At 42.1% G+C, this 14,162-nt stretch overlaps 1 non-coding gene across 1 annotated transcript; it reads right to left on the bottom strand.

Moving 5' to 3' along the window:
• Positions 1-13,162: 13,162 nt before the first annotated feature.
• On the bottom strand, positions 13,163-13,234 carry TRNAE-CUC. Its single transcript has one exon. It is a non-coding gene; the product is annotated as a tRNA-Glu (tRNA).
• Positions 13,235-14,162: the final 928 nt, after the last annotated feature.

Here is a 14,162-nt window from a genome sequence, read left to right as displayed (position 1 = left end):
GTGCTATTCTTTCCAACACTGAAATCAGCACTCTTTGCATCTAGGTTCTGTTTTCATCCTGCAGAGCCTTTCTTGATGCATGTCATGACATATCTTAAAAATAAAAAAAACCCTAATGTAGGTCCACAAAATATTTCCAAGTACTAGAGTGAGAAATAGAAGTCATAGTTCTACTATTATTAAAAAATAATAAATGCAATTGAGACACTGATTTCATAGCAAACAATAATTCTTCTATGTCTTATCACGGTAAATCCCTTAACATGATAGTTTCCTATTTCTTGTCTGTATGACAGAGGCTAATGATTTAATCATCCTTTTTCTGTCTAGCATTCCCCATTGCTCCATGGTTACAAGGCATGCTCTTCTCTTGAGATATCTAAAGGATTAGTATTGTTAGGATAAACTCTGCAGTATTACTCAGCTCCCAGTACACATGACTTGGTTTTAGTCTGCTGCTTCACACCCGAAGAAGAGCTTCTGTGCCCAAAAACATGTGTTCTGCATTTTCAATTTTATCTGCAGGCTGAAGAGAGAAAGTCCCCTTCACTCTTGCCTCACTGCAACTATTAATTTGATACTTTGAACTTATTAACTAGCATCATTGTTAGTGCTGAGCAGTTTTAATGTGGGAGTGAGATTATGTCCTTCTCTCCTGTGAGGAGTCTTATTTCAGACAGAGCAACTACCTCACAGAGTGAGAACAGACTTGGAAGATGCCAAAATTAAGAAGAGCTGGGTTATATCCATGACCCCTCCATTATACAGTTTATATAATTAGACATAATGACAAAGTTAGTACTTGGTATCTGGCATCCGGTCCTCCCACAGATTTCAGCAACAGTGTGGATTTGTGGCTTTCCAGGTTCTCCTCTCTAAGCATTCCTATTGCTAAATACTGAACATCAGCAGTTAGCAAGTAAAACCACTCACAGATATCCAGCAGGAAGCCTTCCAATCCAAACCAAACATTTGGTCTTATTTTCAACACTTCAATACTGTGTTTTAGCCACAACTAATCTACTTGTGGTAGGTCACTAGATAATACACAGGTTACCAATTACACTGTCTTTATATCATCCTCCAAAGTAAAAGAGGCTCCAAAGTTAATTTTACCAGTTCTGAATCCCTCATGGCTATTGTTGCAATGCTGATGAAGTGGCAGAGGGAACAAATGGGAAGGAATATTTTCAGAATCTCAGGAGTTGTTACAAACTTAAGTTAGGCACATAAAAAGAAAGTGAGTGAAGTACAGTGGAAGCCTATTGATCTCAAAAGAGATCCCAAAGATCTCAGAAAGTGTTGTGAAATCAGAATTACGCCTGCTTTCTTGTGTTGTCCTCTGTGCTTGTGCATAATAGAAAGGCTAAAAAAAACCAAACACTAAACCCAAACAAAAAAGAAAGAAGGTTGTTTGACCTACAGTGCAACTTTGGTGGAACCTGCCTTCCTCAGTCCCTGGGTAGTACTGAAATTCAGACGAGCCGAAGCTGCTCAAGGGTTATAGGCACCAATATTTTCACCAGTAAGCACAACCCCACAAGGTTTCATACTGACTTCCAGAGAGGCTACCAAATATCTCAGCACCCCTCAGACATGAAACCATTTTCAGTGCAGCAGCCTGGTGTCCCCAGGCAGTAGGAGGAGGCTCCCTCACAGGATAACACCATTTATATGGACCTTATGGTAGTCCTGTCCACTCTGCTGTTGACACTACCACTCATCTTCTCCCACACACAGCCCATTGAAGGAGCTCAATCAGGAAAAACTAAGCTACAGAACAATTTACATGAGCAGCTGGGTCTTCTGTGTGGGTTGTTGGCCTTCTAATGCATGCACCAGCTTGTGCGTATTGCACATGTACAAAGCAGCTGTGCTACTTTTGTTATTCAGTATTTACATATGTCAGGAATTTTAGTCCCACCTAAATATTTTTGTAGCTCTGGACTTTAATTAGCAACGTGTTCAAAATACTTTGAGTGCTTCTGGACAATAGCTATAGGTGCTTAGAGACAATGCTGCGTGGTGCCAGAAACCTTGTTCTGTAAAGAGAGATCTAGCTGGGTGTTAATGAGTGCCACAGGGAATTAGGTTCACTCAAACAACCTAACAAATTCATTTCTATTGACATCTCCATCCATAGCTTCTCTATTTGTCTGTATTTAACAAAGGAACATCGGTAGTAAAATAATGATAGAAAAACACAGGACTTACATTAAACTATTGTGGCTAATGTGCATGAAATCAGGAACTGAAGTAATGAGACCAAAGTCAGCTTCCTCCAGATCATGCCAAACCTTGACCACAGTAATGATGAGGTACAAATTGCCCAAATGTGGAGGAGCACTAGCGCGAATAACTCCAGCTGCATATCTGAGTGCATTTTCCTTCCACTTGTGTATAAAGCTCTTCCCTGTGAAGGATCAGGACAGTGTTAACTGAAAACCAGCTACCCTTTCCTGGTACCCAGTGCTGTTCACTGCTCTGCTTTGCTTCCCTCATGCTTGTCATCCTTTCCTGCTTTCTGAAAATCGGTATTTCTAGGGCATAAGCAGTCCCTGGCCTGGCTGCCTGCAGGGGTACAGGGCCAGCACAGAGCATCCACACTGCAGCTCCCAGCAGTAGCCACGCTTCTGCTCTGCTGGAGAGTTGTGCTGTTATAAAAATCACAGCTCTCAGAAAAACATCTCACACAAGATGACAAATGCCTTTCTTATAGGCTGACACACTATCTGAACAAAAAAATATGTTTATTTAGCCTATCTTGCACTTTAATTTGATTAACTGCAACATCCCAGCATGGCTTTTTGGCTTCAGTTGACAATTGTGCTAATTTTTCCATCTAAATTAAGCTATGTAATGCTTAGGGACAAAAACAGTCACATTAAGATGTGTACTAGAATCATGTTGTACAAATCCTATGAGCAAATCCCATTGTGATGATCTTCAGCAGCCTTTCTCATAGCAAGCAAATAGGAAGGCATTGGAAACATGGCAGGAATTTTTTCTCTGCAGAATCTAAAAAGGGAGCTGGAATTGGTGCACCCAGGCACAGCAGATTGGTGGGTCATTTTTGTAAGGCTGCTGATGGCTCGTCCTCTTGTCTTCCCCAAATGTCTTTCTCTAGACACTATGCAACGGCTTGGGAAGGGGCTCACAAACTTGCCCCTCAGAATTAGTGGGCAGGAGGTCACGTCATCTTTGAGGAGGTGGGCATGAGATTTGAGCCCAATAGGGGGTGAGCTTGTAATGAAAGTGGTCTTTGTAGGAGCCAAACCTTGGTGATCCCTCTCGAGACCTATGGCTAAAAGTCTATGTAAGTTTTGAGAAAGATCGTCAGCTTTCAATTTCTTGTTTCGTATAGCTGCACAGGAGCAGCTGCACCTAACAGAGTGCAAAACTCTGGCAATAACTGCAATGACTGCACACAAAACTAGCAGGGTTTGGCTTCATCTGAGAGAAGATCTGGATCCCCTGTCAGTGGGCTTGAAAACCGGGCTCCCGCAAAGTGGTCAACTGTGATTGTTACTAAGGAGGTCACAGCAAGTTTAACCTTCAGCAGACAGAGCAGGATGTTTTAATCCTTTGTCCTTTTATGGCCTCATCTAAACCAAAGATGGGAGAATTACACTAGTCTCCCTCAGCCTCACAGGGTGGTTTGTTTGCTTTGGGTTCTTTTACATTCAAGGACATAAATGCTGGACAAATTGTACCTAATTCTACATAACCTACGGGTAGCTGAGCACCAGATATATCACACTGAAAACCCCAGCCCCTAGAGTGCCTTATTCTCTTCCCCCTCAAAGGGGGAAATATTCCTTTGGGACACTTTAGGATTTACTGCTGCATTTTTGATGAGCCAATTTAAAATCCACCAGTAAGGAAAATAAGCAGTCACGGTCTCTGGTGGGACTCTCAGGGACTGGAAGGAAAAGGTGGCAGGTTTATCTCACAAGTCAGGGAGCATGGACCATTCAATCCCCTGATTGTTTGCTGTAGCAAAAATGTGCCACCAAAGAGCCATGACTTGCTGTACATTGTGTTAGTAATTCAAGTGGATTTAGCAGCATATACAAGTTTTTTCACGCATTTGAATGCAATGCAATTGATTTGCATTTATTGAGCCTTATCCTGCTTCCAATTGGATATTTGCAATACCAACCTGCATATTTTTCTTCAGACATACTGTTTCTATGTGATTAAACAATTCTCATGAAGTAACTGAGACTAAAAAACAGCCTTGTTGTTGGCACTTTTTATGGAGAGCTTGATTAGAGAAGTCTGGCATAAACAACTCAGCATCTCTGCCCTAATCACACTGTAATGTTTCCACACAAATGAAATCATAAGTTGGACACACATTTTTGCCCTGAAGGAATAGATGTCCCCCAAATCCCATCTGCCACCACAGCAAGGTTTTAAGCTTCTGCTTTTCAGCAACAGCAAGAGCAAAACCTGCAAAAGAAATGAAAAATCAGAGTAGAGAGCAATTTCAGGAGGAGGATTCTCCAGGGCTCTGCAGAAGGGCAGCTCCCCCATTCCTCTCCAGGGGGAGGTACAGCACCCCCAGATCCCCCACTCTCACAGGTGTGCCCACCAGAGCAGCCCTTAGTGCACACACAGCACAGCCACCTTGCTCATGTTACCATCATACACACACACCAAGCCCATGCTGGAAAAACCAGGCTTAGAAGAGCCTTGAAATCTGGTTTTGCCACTGTTTGTTTTTTTCTAAAGTAAATTATATTTAATGAAAATACCTGAGACACAAAGCACCTTGTTTTCATCTTAATTAGCAATTATGGTTGCTAATTAAGGCAATACCAAAATAATTGTGTCATAGTACAAAGGAAATGCCCATGTTTCTCTGTGCCAAGTAAACAAGATTATGATCTTCAGCCATAGTTCCAGAACAGATAATACTCTACTAAAAATTTTTGCAGGGCTTAATTTAACATGTGTATGAGAGAGAAAACTGTGTCGCTTTTGATATATGGTGAAGGCCACCATGTCATATAAAGATGGAGGGAGAAATCACAATTATCCCTTGTCTTAGAGTTGAAACCCAATTAGCTGAATAATCATCTTCAAGTGATCTCACATTCCTCACTTTCTACAGTTTTTAAAATCTTCTTTGTATGTTGAAAGAGGTACACTATCTTATATTTATATGTATTACATATAAAGTATAATCTATAATTCTTTTGGTATTAATTTTCTTCACCTAGTGCCTTCACATAGACACATCTTTGACCATTTACCCAGGGAAGCACTCACTGAACAAGACTTATTTCCTGCAACCAACTAAATGGTCTTTTTTTTAAGAAGCAAAGAAAGGCATGTCCTCCACAAAAGCTAATTCATGCAGCATGACTCTTTGTATAAATAGTGTAGCAATACACAAGTGTTGGAAGTAGCACAAAAGATCCTTGAAAACACTTCTAATTGATTATTTCAGCAGGGTAGCACCATGGAAATGATTGATTTCAGTCTACCAGACCTCCCTCTGACCTTTTTAGAGCTCTGTTGATGGGTACTTGAATGGAAAAAATTTAAATACAAATGGCAATATAACAATAGCACCCAAATTCCCATCATTTTAATATATCAAATTGACTGCAACAGATTTAAGATGCCAGAGGACCAAAGCTTTTTTTTGTAAATGTATCTCTAAAATAGTGAGAACTTTAATGTCAGTAGTAATGACTGATCTCAAATGACTGATCTGACTCACAAATAATACGTGACTGTGTTCTTCTCAGCTAATGATGAGGTGTAACAAACCTGGTGATAATGACTATTAGAAAGGGTAGAAAAAAACACTGTGGTACATTTCTCTGAGGTCATAAAAAATTGAGGTCACCAGGCTAGTTTCCTGTATAATTGTGATTTATTGCAAGGTTTGCAAACCAAACCAAGGGCAGGTACCTTACCAACACTTACTTAAACTGAAGCTGCCCTTATTTTGCCAATCAATGTAAAAATGTAAATAACGTGGGCTGATATTTCTGCCACTCATCTGGAGCCTAGGGACAGGTGATAGTTGCACTGAAGGCATACAATTATGAAATACCAAAATAAGAGGGACTATTTCTAAGTGTTTGATCCTTCAGACTTAGGCAAACTCCCACTCCAGCTCTAGCCGACCTTCAGAAACCATGCAGACCTGCTGCAAAGGGAAGTGTTTTCCCTGCCCTTCCTTTGGCTGAATAATGTTTGAACATAGTTCATGGGTTTAGAAATAAGAACAGTTTTTAGAAATAACCACTTCATTGCTCTTCCAGAATACTCATGTGAAATATTGGTGTGCTGATGACAGAGGAGACAGGCAGTGGCTGGGAAGGAAACCCTTCTCCATGGGAGAAAAATCACTGCTGTCTCCTGCCCTGAAGTAAACCTCTTCTTGATGAACTTACAGCTTTTTGGAAGCTCCTTGGCTTCCCTGCACCCCTGTCCTGAGCCCAGGCTGTGGGGGTGACAAGGATTTCCTACATGGATGTCTGCAAGGACAGCTGAGCAGCTGAGGACTCAGCAGAGAAAGCAGGACACTTCCCCATCCCCGAATTGAGAGAGAAACTAATCTTTGTCCCTCCTGACAACCCAATCTGATGTTAAATACATGTCATATGCTCGGCAGGACCTGCCTAGATTAGCAAGGGAAAGCATGCAAACTCATGGTCATCAAAAGTATGTAGTACCTTCTGCAGAAATTTGCAAAGGGATTTTGGTTTTTTGACATCTCTTTAGGGTCTAAACCTCCTAATGTGATTTCTCTTCACAGCTTCCAGTGGTGGCTGGCTTTGACCAGCTCAGCTGTATTGTCAGACCCAACCTGTGCCATCAGGACCGGCAACTGTGGAAAACTTCACTGAACAAGTTACAATTGTTTTTTCAGATGTCATGGCTGGGGCTTAGTCAGGCTGGCAGGGCCTCAGTTTTATATGCATATGATTGTTTCAAAATCCACTAACTTGTTTCCTGCAATCTCAGCTCTGATTTATATATGCATTCAAAATCTCTTGCCCTTGTGACTGTAATGCAAACTGTGAAAATTTGATTCAGAGTGTAACCCAGCAACATCTGCCCAAGCTATGAGCTACTTGAGGAGGTGTCAGTACTGATGTTCCCTGTCCTCTCTTCCCTGTCCCATAGAAAATGCATGGGGAAAAAGGGGCAAGTATTACCTCATATGCACCTAAAAACATTTCCAAGCAAATGTCCTAAGCAGAAGGCATTTCAGTTTGGAGTGAGGACTGGCACCTCCTAGAGAAATCTATCCTTCCCTTCTACCAGCTGGCCCATCAGCTAGGAGGGAAGTACAGCATGGCAGGCTCACAGGATTGCCCTGGATTGTGAACCAAGCATCTCCTGTGGAAGTTCCTCCCTGCACATTTGCTGCCTCTTCTGTGGGTGTTGATCACTGTGCAGGGGGGGTCCACTAGCTGGCAACATGCTGTGATGCTTTTCTCCTTATCCTTTATCTCTTGACAATTTACAGCTTTCCAGCTGCACGTCAGAGAGCTCCGCATCCCACCTGCATATTGCACAGAAATGGGATTTTCCTGTGATCCTCCTTTAGGTCCTTGCTGTTGGGGGCCATGGCACCACACTTCTCAATATTCAGCAGATAACTGTCTTCTTGGGGCTGCAATAATTTAACTTTTTTTTCCCAGTATAGGTGCATAGGAAGCACCATGGAAGTATGTTCCTTTGTCAAGCTCCCAAGCCAGTCCCTGTCACACTGGCTCATGAGATTGTACAAAGGGCAATCGGAAATGGCTCAAGCTTACTACCACAAGCACAGCGTTAATGAGCAATAAATAGCTCACTCAAGAGCTGTGGGCTTACCTCGGGACAGCTTTCATTACAGAGATACCATCAGCTAACACTCATCTAAGCATCAAGAAGATGGCAGCGGGGTTGAAACTGGGTCCTTTCCAACCCAAACCATTCCATGATTGAACCAGAGGGAGGTCAGGCACTGGAACAGGCTCCTCAGGGAAGTGGTCACAGCACCAAGCCTGACAGAGTTAAAGAAGGATTTAGACAATGCTCTCAGGCACATGGTGTGACTCTTGGGCTGTCCTGTCAGGAGTTGGACTTGATTATCCTTATGAATCCCTTCCAACTAGGATATTCTAAGATTCTATAATAAAAGGTAGTTTCTCAATTGCAGCCGAAAAACTTGATGCAATGCTTCAGTGTTTCTAAAAAGCATCTGAGTATATTAAAACACCCCCATATGCATGTATAGGCAAAATATTAATTAATTAAGTATTACACTGAATTTATCCAGCACTCTTGCACCAGAAGAGCAAAGGAAATACAAGCAATTATAGGCAAACTGAATTGCTCTGTCTACATTCTTCTTAGAAGTTTATTTTTTTCTGTTTCAAGGTGATTTGACATTTTTGGGTTAGATTTTAGGAACTCAGTGCAAAAGCCTGGCTTTGTACTGCCGCTCCAAACCAGAAACTATTCAATTATGCATCAGCCCATCCCCTCCCCAAAACTAAACCCTCTCAGATACTGAACTCCCTTCAATACAGGTTTTAAATAGAAAGGGTAAGTAGGGTAAAGCTGGTTGTGGGAGTTACTTTATCTTCCATATTTTCCATAAGATGGTTCCTCTGACCTGGCCAGACTCTGAAGTTTGTTCATCTTATGAAAAGTACATGACATACTCCTACTAAGCAGTTTTGCAAACTTGGTGACAAAGTTATTGCTCTTATTTTACTGCAGACTTTCTCCTTGATAACTGGAATATGTTCATCTTTTTTTTTTTAGTTCTGTTCTGGTGTTCTAAAATCTGTATGTTAAAAACAAAACTGGAAACTTGAGCTTCATTTCTGTATTGTTTTTGAATATGCTAGTTTGCATGCAGAGAATTTGCCCCAGCAATTTGATTTCAGCATCAGAGCAAGCAGTGTAACACTTTTGGAAATGGAGAGGTTTGCTTGTCACAAACATGAAAGCACCTTTTGTTTGCTGAATTTTCTTTGTAAAATAACAGATATGAAAACTAGAACTAAAGAGCTCACTTCAGAAAATTTGGCAACTCTAAGTAAAGTGAAAAGTATTTTTCGGTTTTAATAGCATGATAGAAGTATGTCACTGGAGGTCTGCATTCCTCCCAGAATTTGTGTGATGCATATTCCCTACTGCTGTCCATCACTTAGAAAGTAGCCGCTTTCCATTATTTAATACAATGCTTTACCAATACTTCTGCAATTCTGGATTCTCCTCAAGAGCAACAGCCAGTTCTTGCAGAGGTGCAAGAGTTCAGCCGCAGGCAACTGCAGCCCATGCTGGTTTTTGAAGGTGACTTGCGAAGAGGACTTCAGGATCCGGTGTCTTTCTTAGAAAGCTGCCACCAGCACTCAGAAGCTTTGAGAAATGCAACTTCTACCTATGGCATAGGATCATAATCCCCAAGGTATTAAAAACCATTTCATCATAAACACCATGCCACAGTGCCTACACCAGTGACACATTTATCCTGTTTGGGTTTAAGCTTTCATGTGGCAAGGCCTAAATTTTGTTCTTTTTCATATTTTAAAATATAAGTTACATGTTTTTATCTGGACTTCTCAAACCAGCTGCTCAGTGTAGTGATCACTGGTGATCATACTAATGCTTTTAAGGCTTGTAGGTGTCCTGTGCATTTCTCCTGTCCTGATGTCCTTCACTCTGCACAGCCATAGCCTGTTCCTTCTCATTATTTTCTGTTTGCTTTCCAACTTAGTTCTCCAATATATCACTCCTTACTCTGATCAAAAGGATTAACAGAGCTAAAAGGCTTAACAAAAGCAGACATTACATTTGGCACAGGGTCACTGGTGCCTGTGCTGTGGACACTGCAACCACTCTGTTTAAATGACCAGCTTTGGAACAGCTCACTATTATTATTTTCAGGTACATCCTTACTTGTTTTGTAAAAAATGTTGAAACCCTCTTTAGAAGATCACTGCAAGAGGGATTTATCTTGACTAATTTTATCCATCTAAGTTTGGGGACTAGATTAGGCCCATACAGTTCTCAGAGAGGAGAGCAGCAGCAGTGATATGGCAATACAAAATGTCCATTGATCCATTCCCTTTGTCTTCAGAGCAGGAGCTGAGGGTGTTATGCTCAGACCTGGAGGTTGTGCTGTGTCCTCTGCCTGGGAAAAGATGCTGTGGGGGCAGTTCCTGTCTTCCCCATGTAGTGCAAGGTTCACACTCCATCCCTAAGTACAGTCTAAGAGGGATTTAAATGGCACTGGCTCTAGGCCCACTCAGGGATTTATTTCCTTTGGATTTATGTATGGATTTTATTTTACAGAAGCTATTTAGCACAAGGCATTAGGTAATGCAGCCTGCTCTGGAAATCTAGGGCTTGTGGGTTTTACTAATGTCCAGCAGAACAGTGAAGTCCTTACTTTATGAACATAGCAGTCTTAATGCAAGGAAAAAGAGAAACATTTGGCTGTTGGACAGAGTTATATCCTTGCAGTTCCCCATGTGTTTGGTTTATTGTATAAAACAATATATTGTTTTATACCCAGGTGAAACTCATCATAAGACCCACCAGTGCTGGGAGAAGGTTGGTGACTGAACACCTTCCTTTCACTCAGCAGTTGTCTCCTAAGGTCAAGGCATCCTTGACAAGGCTTCACAGGACACCTGTAAGCTTGTGTTGTATGAGAGTGAGGAGCAGCAGAGCCATCCCAAAAGAGCCATTGCCCCAGCACAACACCTTGTACCTGATGCTGAGAATAAGATTGCTACTGCTCTGCATGAGAGGTACCAGATTTGCTGATAATTCAGCTGAGAAAGGCTAAGGTTTTGTTGCACCCAGAAGGATGAAATGAAGGAGGGTTTGTTTATATGTTAAGCATATAATAATAGGGCAGAGCATAGTCCTTTAAAGGAAGGGATAAAACACAGCAAACAAAATAACTATTGCTACTGTTTTAAGTTACCAAAGGTTTTGTCTCTTTTCCTCAGGTAATTGCACCCATCACCTACTTCTTTGGAAATCTTAATATTGGTACTTGTGAACTATTGCATGTAACACAAAGTAATCTACTACATTTTCATAACTATCTGCCCTGCCAGAGGTCTGCTGAAGACTTACCATTAAGCTCTCAGGTTCCCCAATTGTAATGAATAATGACAACAATGTTCCACCTTTTCTGAAATGCACTAAAAAATGAATGGTTTAGGGGCAACACTAAGAAAAAAAAAACAAACCATGCAAATGTTCTTGAGGTTGTTTTGAAAGACTTACTGATGTGAACCTCTCAGTACTTTAATCATTATTCTAAACCTTGAATGCTATTATGATTTTCCAGTCACTGAAGGATGGAGTCTAAGCATTGCACGGGTACAAAATTAAGAAAAGCTCTGTGGGAAGAGGTTTTTCACAGCCTTGGGTGAATATTACTCATACTTGCATATTCTTCCTTCTACACGTCAAAGGTCTGACGAGACAAAGAGCTGTGCCTTGGATGGTTTTGAAATCCATCAATCTCCACTGATCCTGAAAGGACCCCTCTGAGAAAAGGTCCTTTGCCCACGCAAATATCACAGCACTTCAAGGGGCCCATGCCTTCAGGTACGTAACACTGTGTTTCCAAATAACATTTCCCTGAGGTAAGAAAAAAGTACAGCTATCCCACATTGCATGAAGTCTACTCCTTTGCAGGTGTCCTGGTTTGAAAAGCAAGTGAGTTTTTTGGGAGTTTGGTGGTCAAACCAATAGGTGCTCAGATTTGAAATTGGCACCTGGTGTGGCCACTGAGGACATGGATACGCCTCTGAGAACACAGGGGGTTAAAAGCAGAGAACTCCCAGGGAAACTCTCTCTTGGTTCCAGTCTGTGAAAGAGGTCAGACCTCCCCTGCCTGGCTGCAGGCTGGGTGGGAGAGGGGAAGCCATGCGTCCGGATGAGGTGAGTCACGGCCTTGGACAGAGAAGGGAGGTGAAGGCCCCTGCAGGATGGAAGGGTGGAGGAACATTGGAGAGTCATCGGGCAGCCCCCCGCCAGAGATAGAGAGAGCCTACGCCTGTGCTTGTGCCACCTTGAAATCTGGTATCATGCGCTGGCAACATGGGCCGAAGGAGAAGGGGGGGCGCAGCGAGGGTGCAGCAAGAAGGTGCCCGGCAGGTGCCTGGACAGGCAGAGCCTGAGATTTTAACCCTTTTCTTGGACAAAGGAAACCTTACAAATGCTGATCCTCCTGGAGTTGAATGAGAAGAGAGATAGAAATGAAATAGGAGGAAATGGGCCAATGTGATGCAAGTTTGCACGAGTGAAAGATGTCGAAGAGAAGTTGAGAAGAATCCTAGGTGGGAGGAAATGATGGAGTGGCCTTTGGCTGGACTTTTCTTGTATAGCTATGGACAGAACCTTTTTTTGCCTGTGACACAGAGACTGCATTTAGGGGGAGGCAATGGCTTGGAGCCAAGAGGGTGCAGTGATGTTATAAAGGATGTTATAAGGGAGTGTGTGAACAGAGACGATGGGTGAGGAGGGTGGTGGTGCCCTTGATCTTCAGGGAAGAAGAAGATCTCTGTTCTCGAGACCCCTCGGCCTCAGGAGATGAATCTGGGGGGGGACAGGTGTCCCAGAAGTGAGAGACTGTTGCTTTATTCTTAAAAGGGGAACCCTAGAAGCAGCTCTGGTCCATGTGCAGTGGTGACATCACTGGACATGGAAGGAAGAGGTCACGATGGCAAATGTTCTCCGGGCAGTGCCACATGTGACATGAAAACACAAGAGGTCTCAACTGTGTTTCCAGGGGAAGCCTATGGTACAAGAGGGACTCCTCTCTTCTTGATGAACTGAGAATTGATTATCTGAAGGGTGGTGATGGACTGAGAGTTGGTGATCTGAGTGAGGGGTGGTAACTGAATTGAGAATCCAAGGTTTTGTCCTACTGTGATGTATTGGAAATTTCGTGGGGGGAGAAGGAATGTTTGTGGAAGGTTTTCATTCTGAGTTCTGTGTGTGTTTCTTTCTATATATAGTTGTAGGTTAATAAAGATTTTTTTTTTTTATTCCTAAATTGGAGCCTGCTTTGCTCTATTCTTGGTCACATCTCACAGGAGACACTAGGGAAAATATATTTTCATGGGGGCACTGGAATTGTGCCAGCATCAAACCATGACATTTTTGGTTCCCTGATCGGGAATTGAACCCGGGCCACGGCGGTGAGAGCGCCGAATCCTAACCACTAGACCACCAGGGAGAACAATCTCCTCTTTTTCCAAAACAAAAACATAATTCAAAATTATTACATTATTACCAAGAATGAGTAGGACAAACAGGACACTTTTTTAAAATTACCATTCAAGTTTAAATTCAGACTCATCTATTAGCTCATGGATTATTTCCATTTATGAATATAAACAATATTCTTGCCTTCCTTCCCTAATACCAGTGACTCACACGTTGGGGTTTTTTTCTATAAACCAATAGCACATATCACAAAATAAGGTACATTTTTGTATTGTGAGGCTATGCAGTCATGTACAAATTATGCTTTTGCCATTTTTCTTTTAAACATGACATTTTTGCTCCTGGTTTCTTTCTCTTCTCAGATTTTTCATGGCAATTGATTTTTTTTTTCAGTTGGAAACAAATTGAAATACAAAGCAGATCTTTTTCTTTCTAAATTGCACAGCCAGTTTGGATCAGAAAGAATAAAGGACTCTTCACAACATTACTTTAGTAGGTCTTGCTACTGAGGAGAAAATGAGCCTAACGATGAATACTTAATGAGATTTTATTAAAGCTTGCCATCAATTCCTTGCCTTAAATGTTACAGGTTGTGAAAGTACATTAACACCAGAGGATACAGCTTCTAAGGCCTACCCTGCACAATAAACACTATGGCTGGATCCCAGATACCTGGCAGCACTCCAGGATGAGTTTGTGCTGATGACAGTCAGTGCTGGCAAGGGCTGGATCCAGACATGGACCTGGACCCAGAACCAGACCCATCACAGTGCTGTGGGTGGCCAGTGCTCATGGGGTGAGCAGTGGACAAACACCCTGTGCCTTGCCCCACAGCCCACCTGGGGTTATGGCTCTAAACAAGCCACTAAATATTTCTGCTGCGGCTTCCTGCCTTTTCACGAAATGCTTTCAGAAATATGTGAAGAGGTACAGATGGG

This window comes from Geospiza fortis, unplaced genomic scaffold, assembly GCF_000277835.1.
Source record: "Geospiza fortis unplaced genomic scaffold, GeoFor_1.0 scaffold206, whole genome shotgun sequence".
NCBI lineage: Eukaryota > Metazoa > Chordata > Aves > Passeriformes > Thraupidae > Geospiza > Geospiza fortis.
This window is presented reverse-complemented; position numbering and strand designations above follow the sequence as displayed.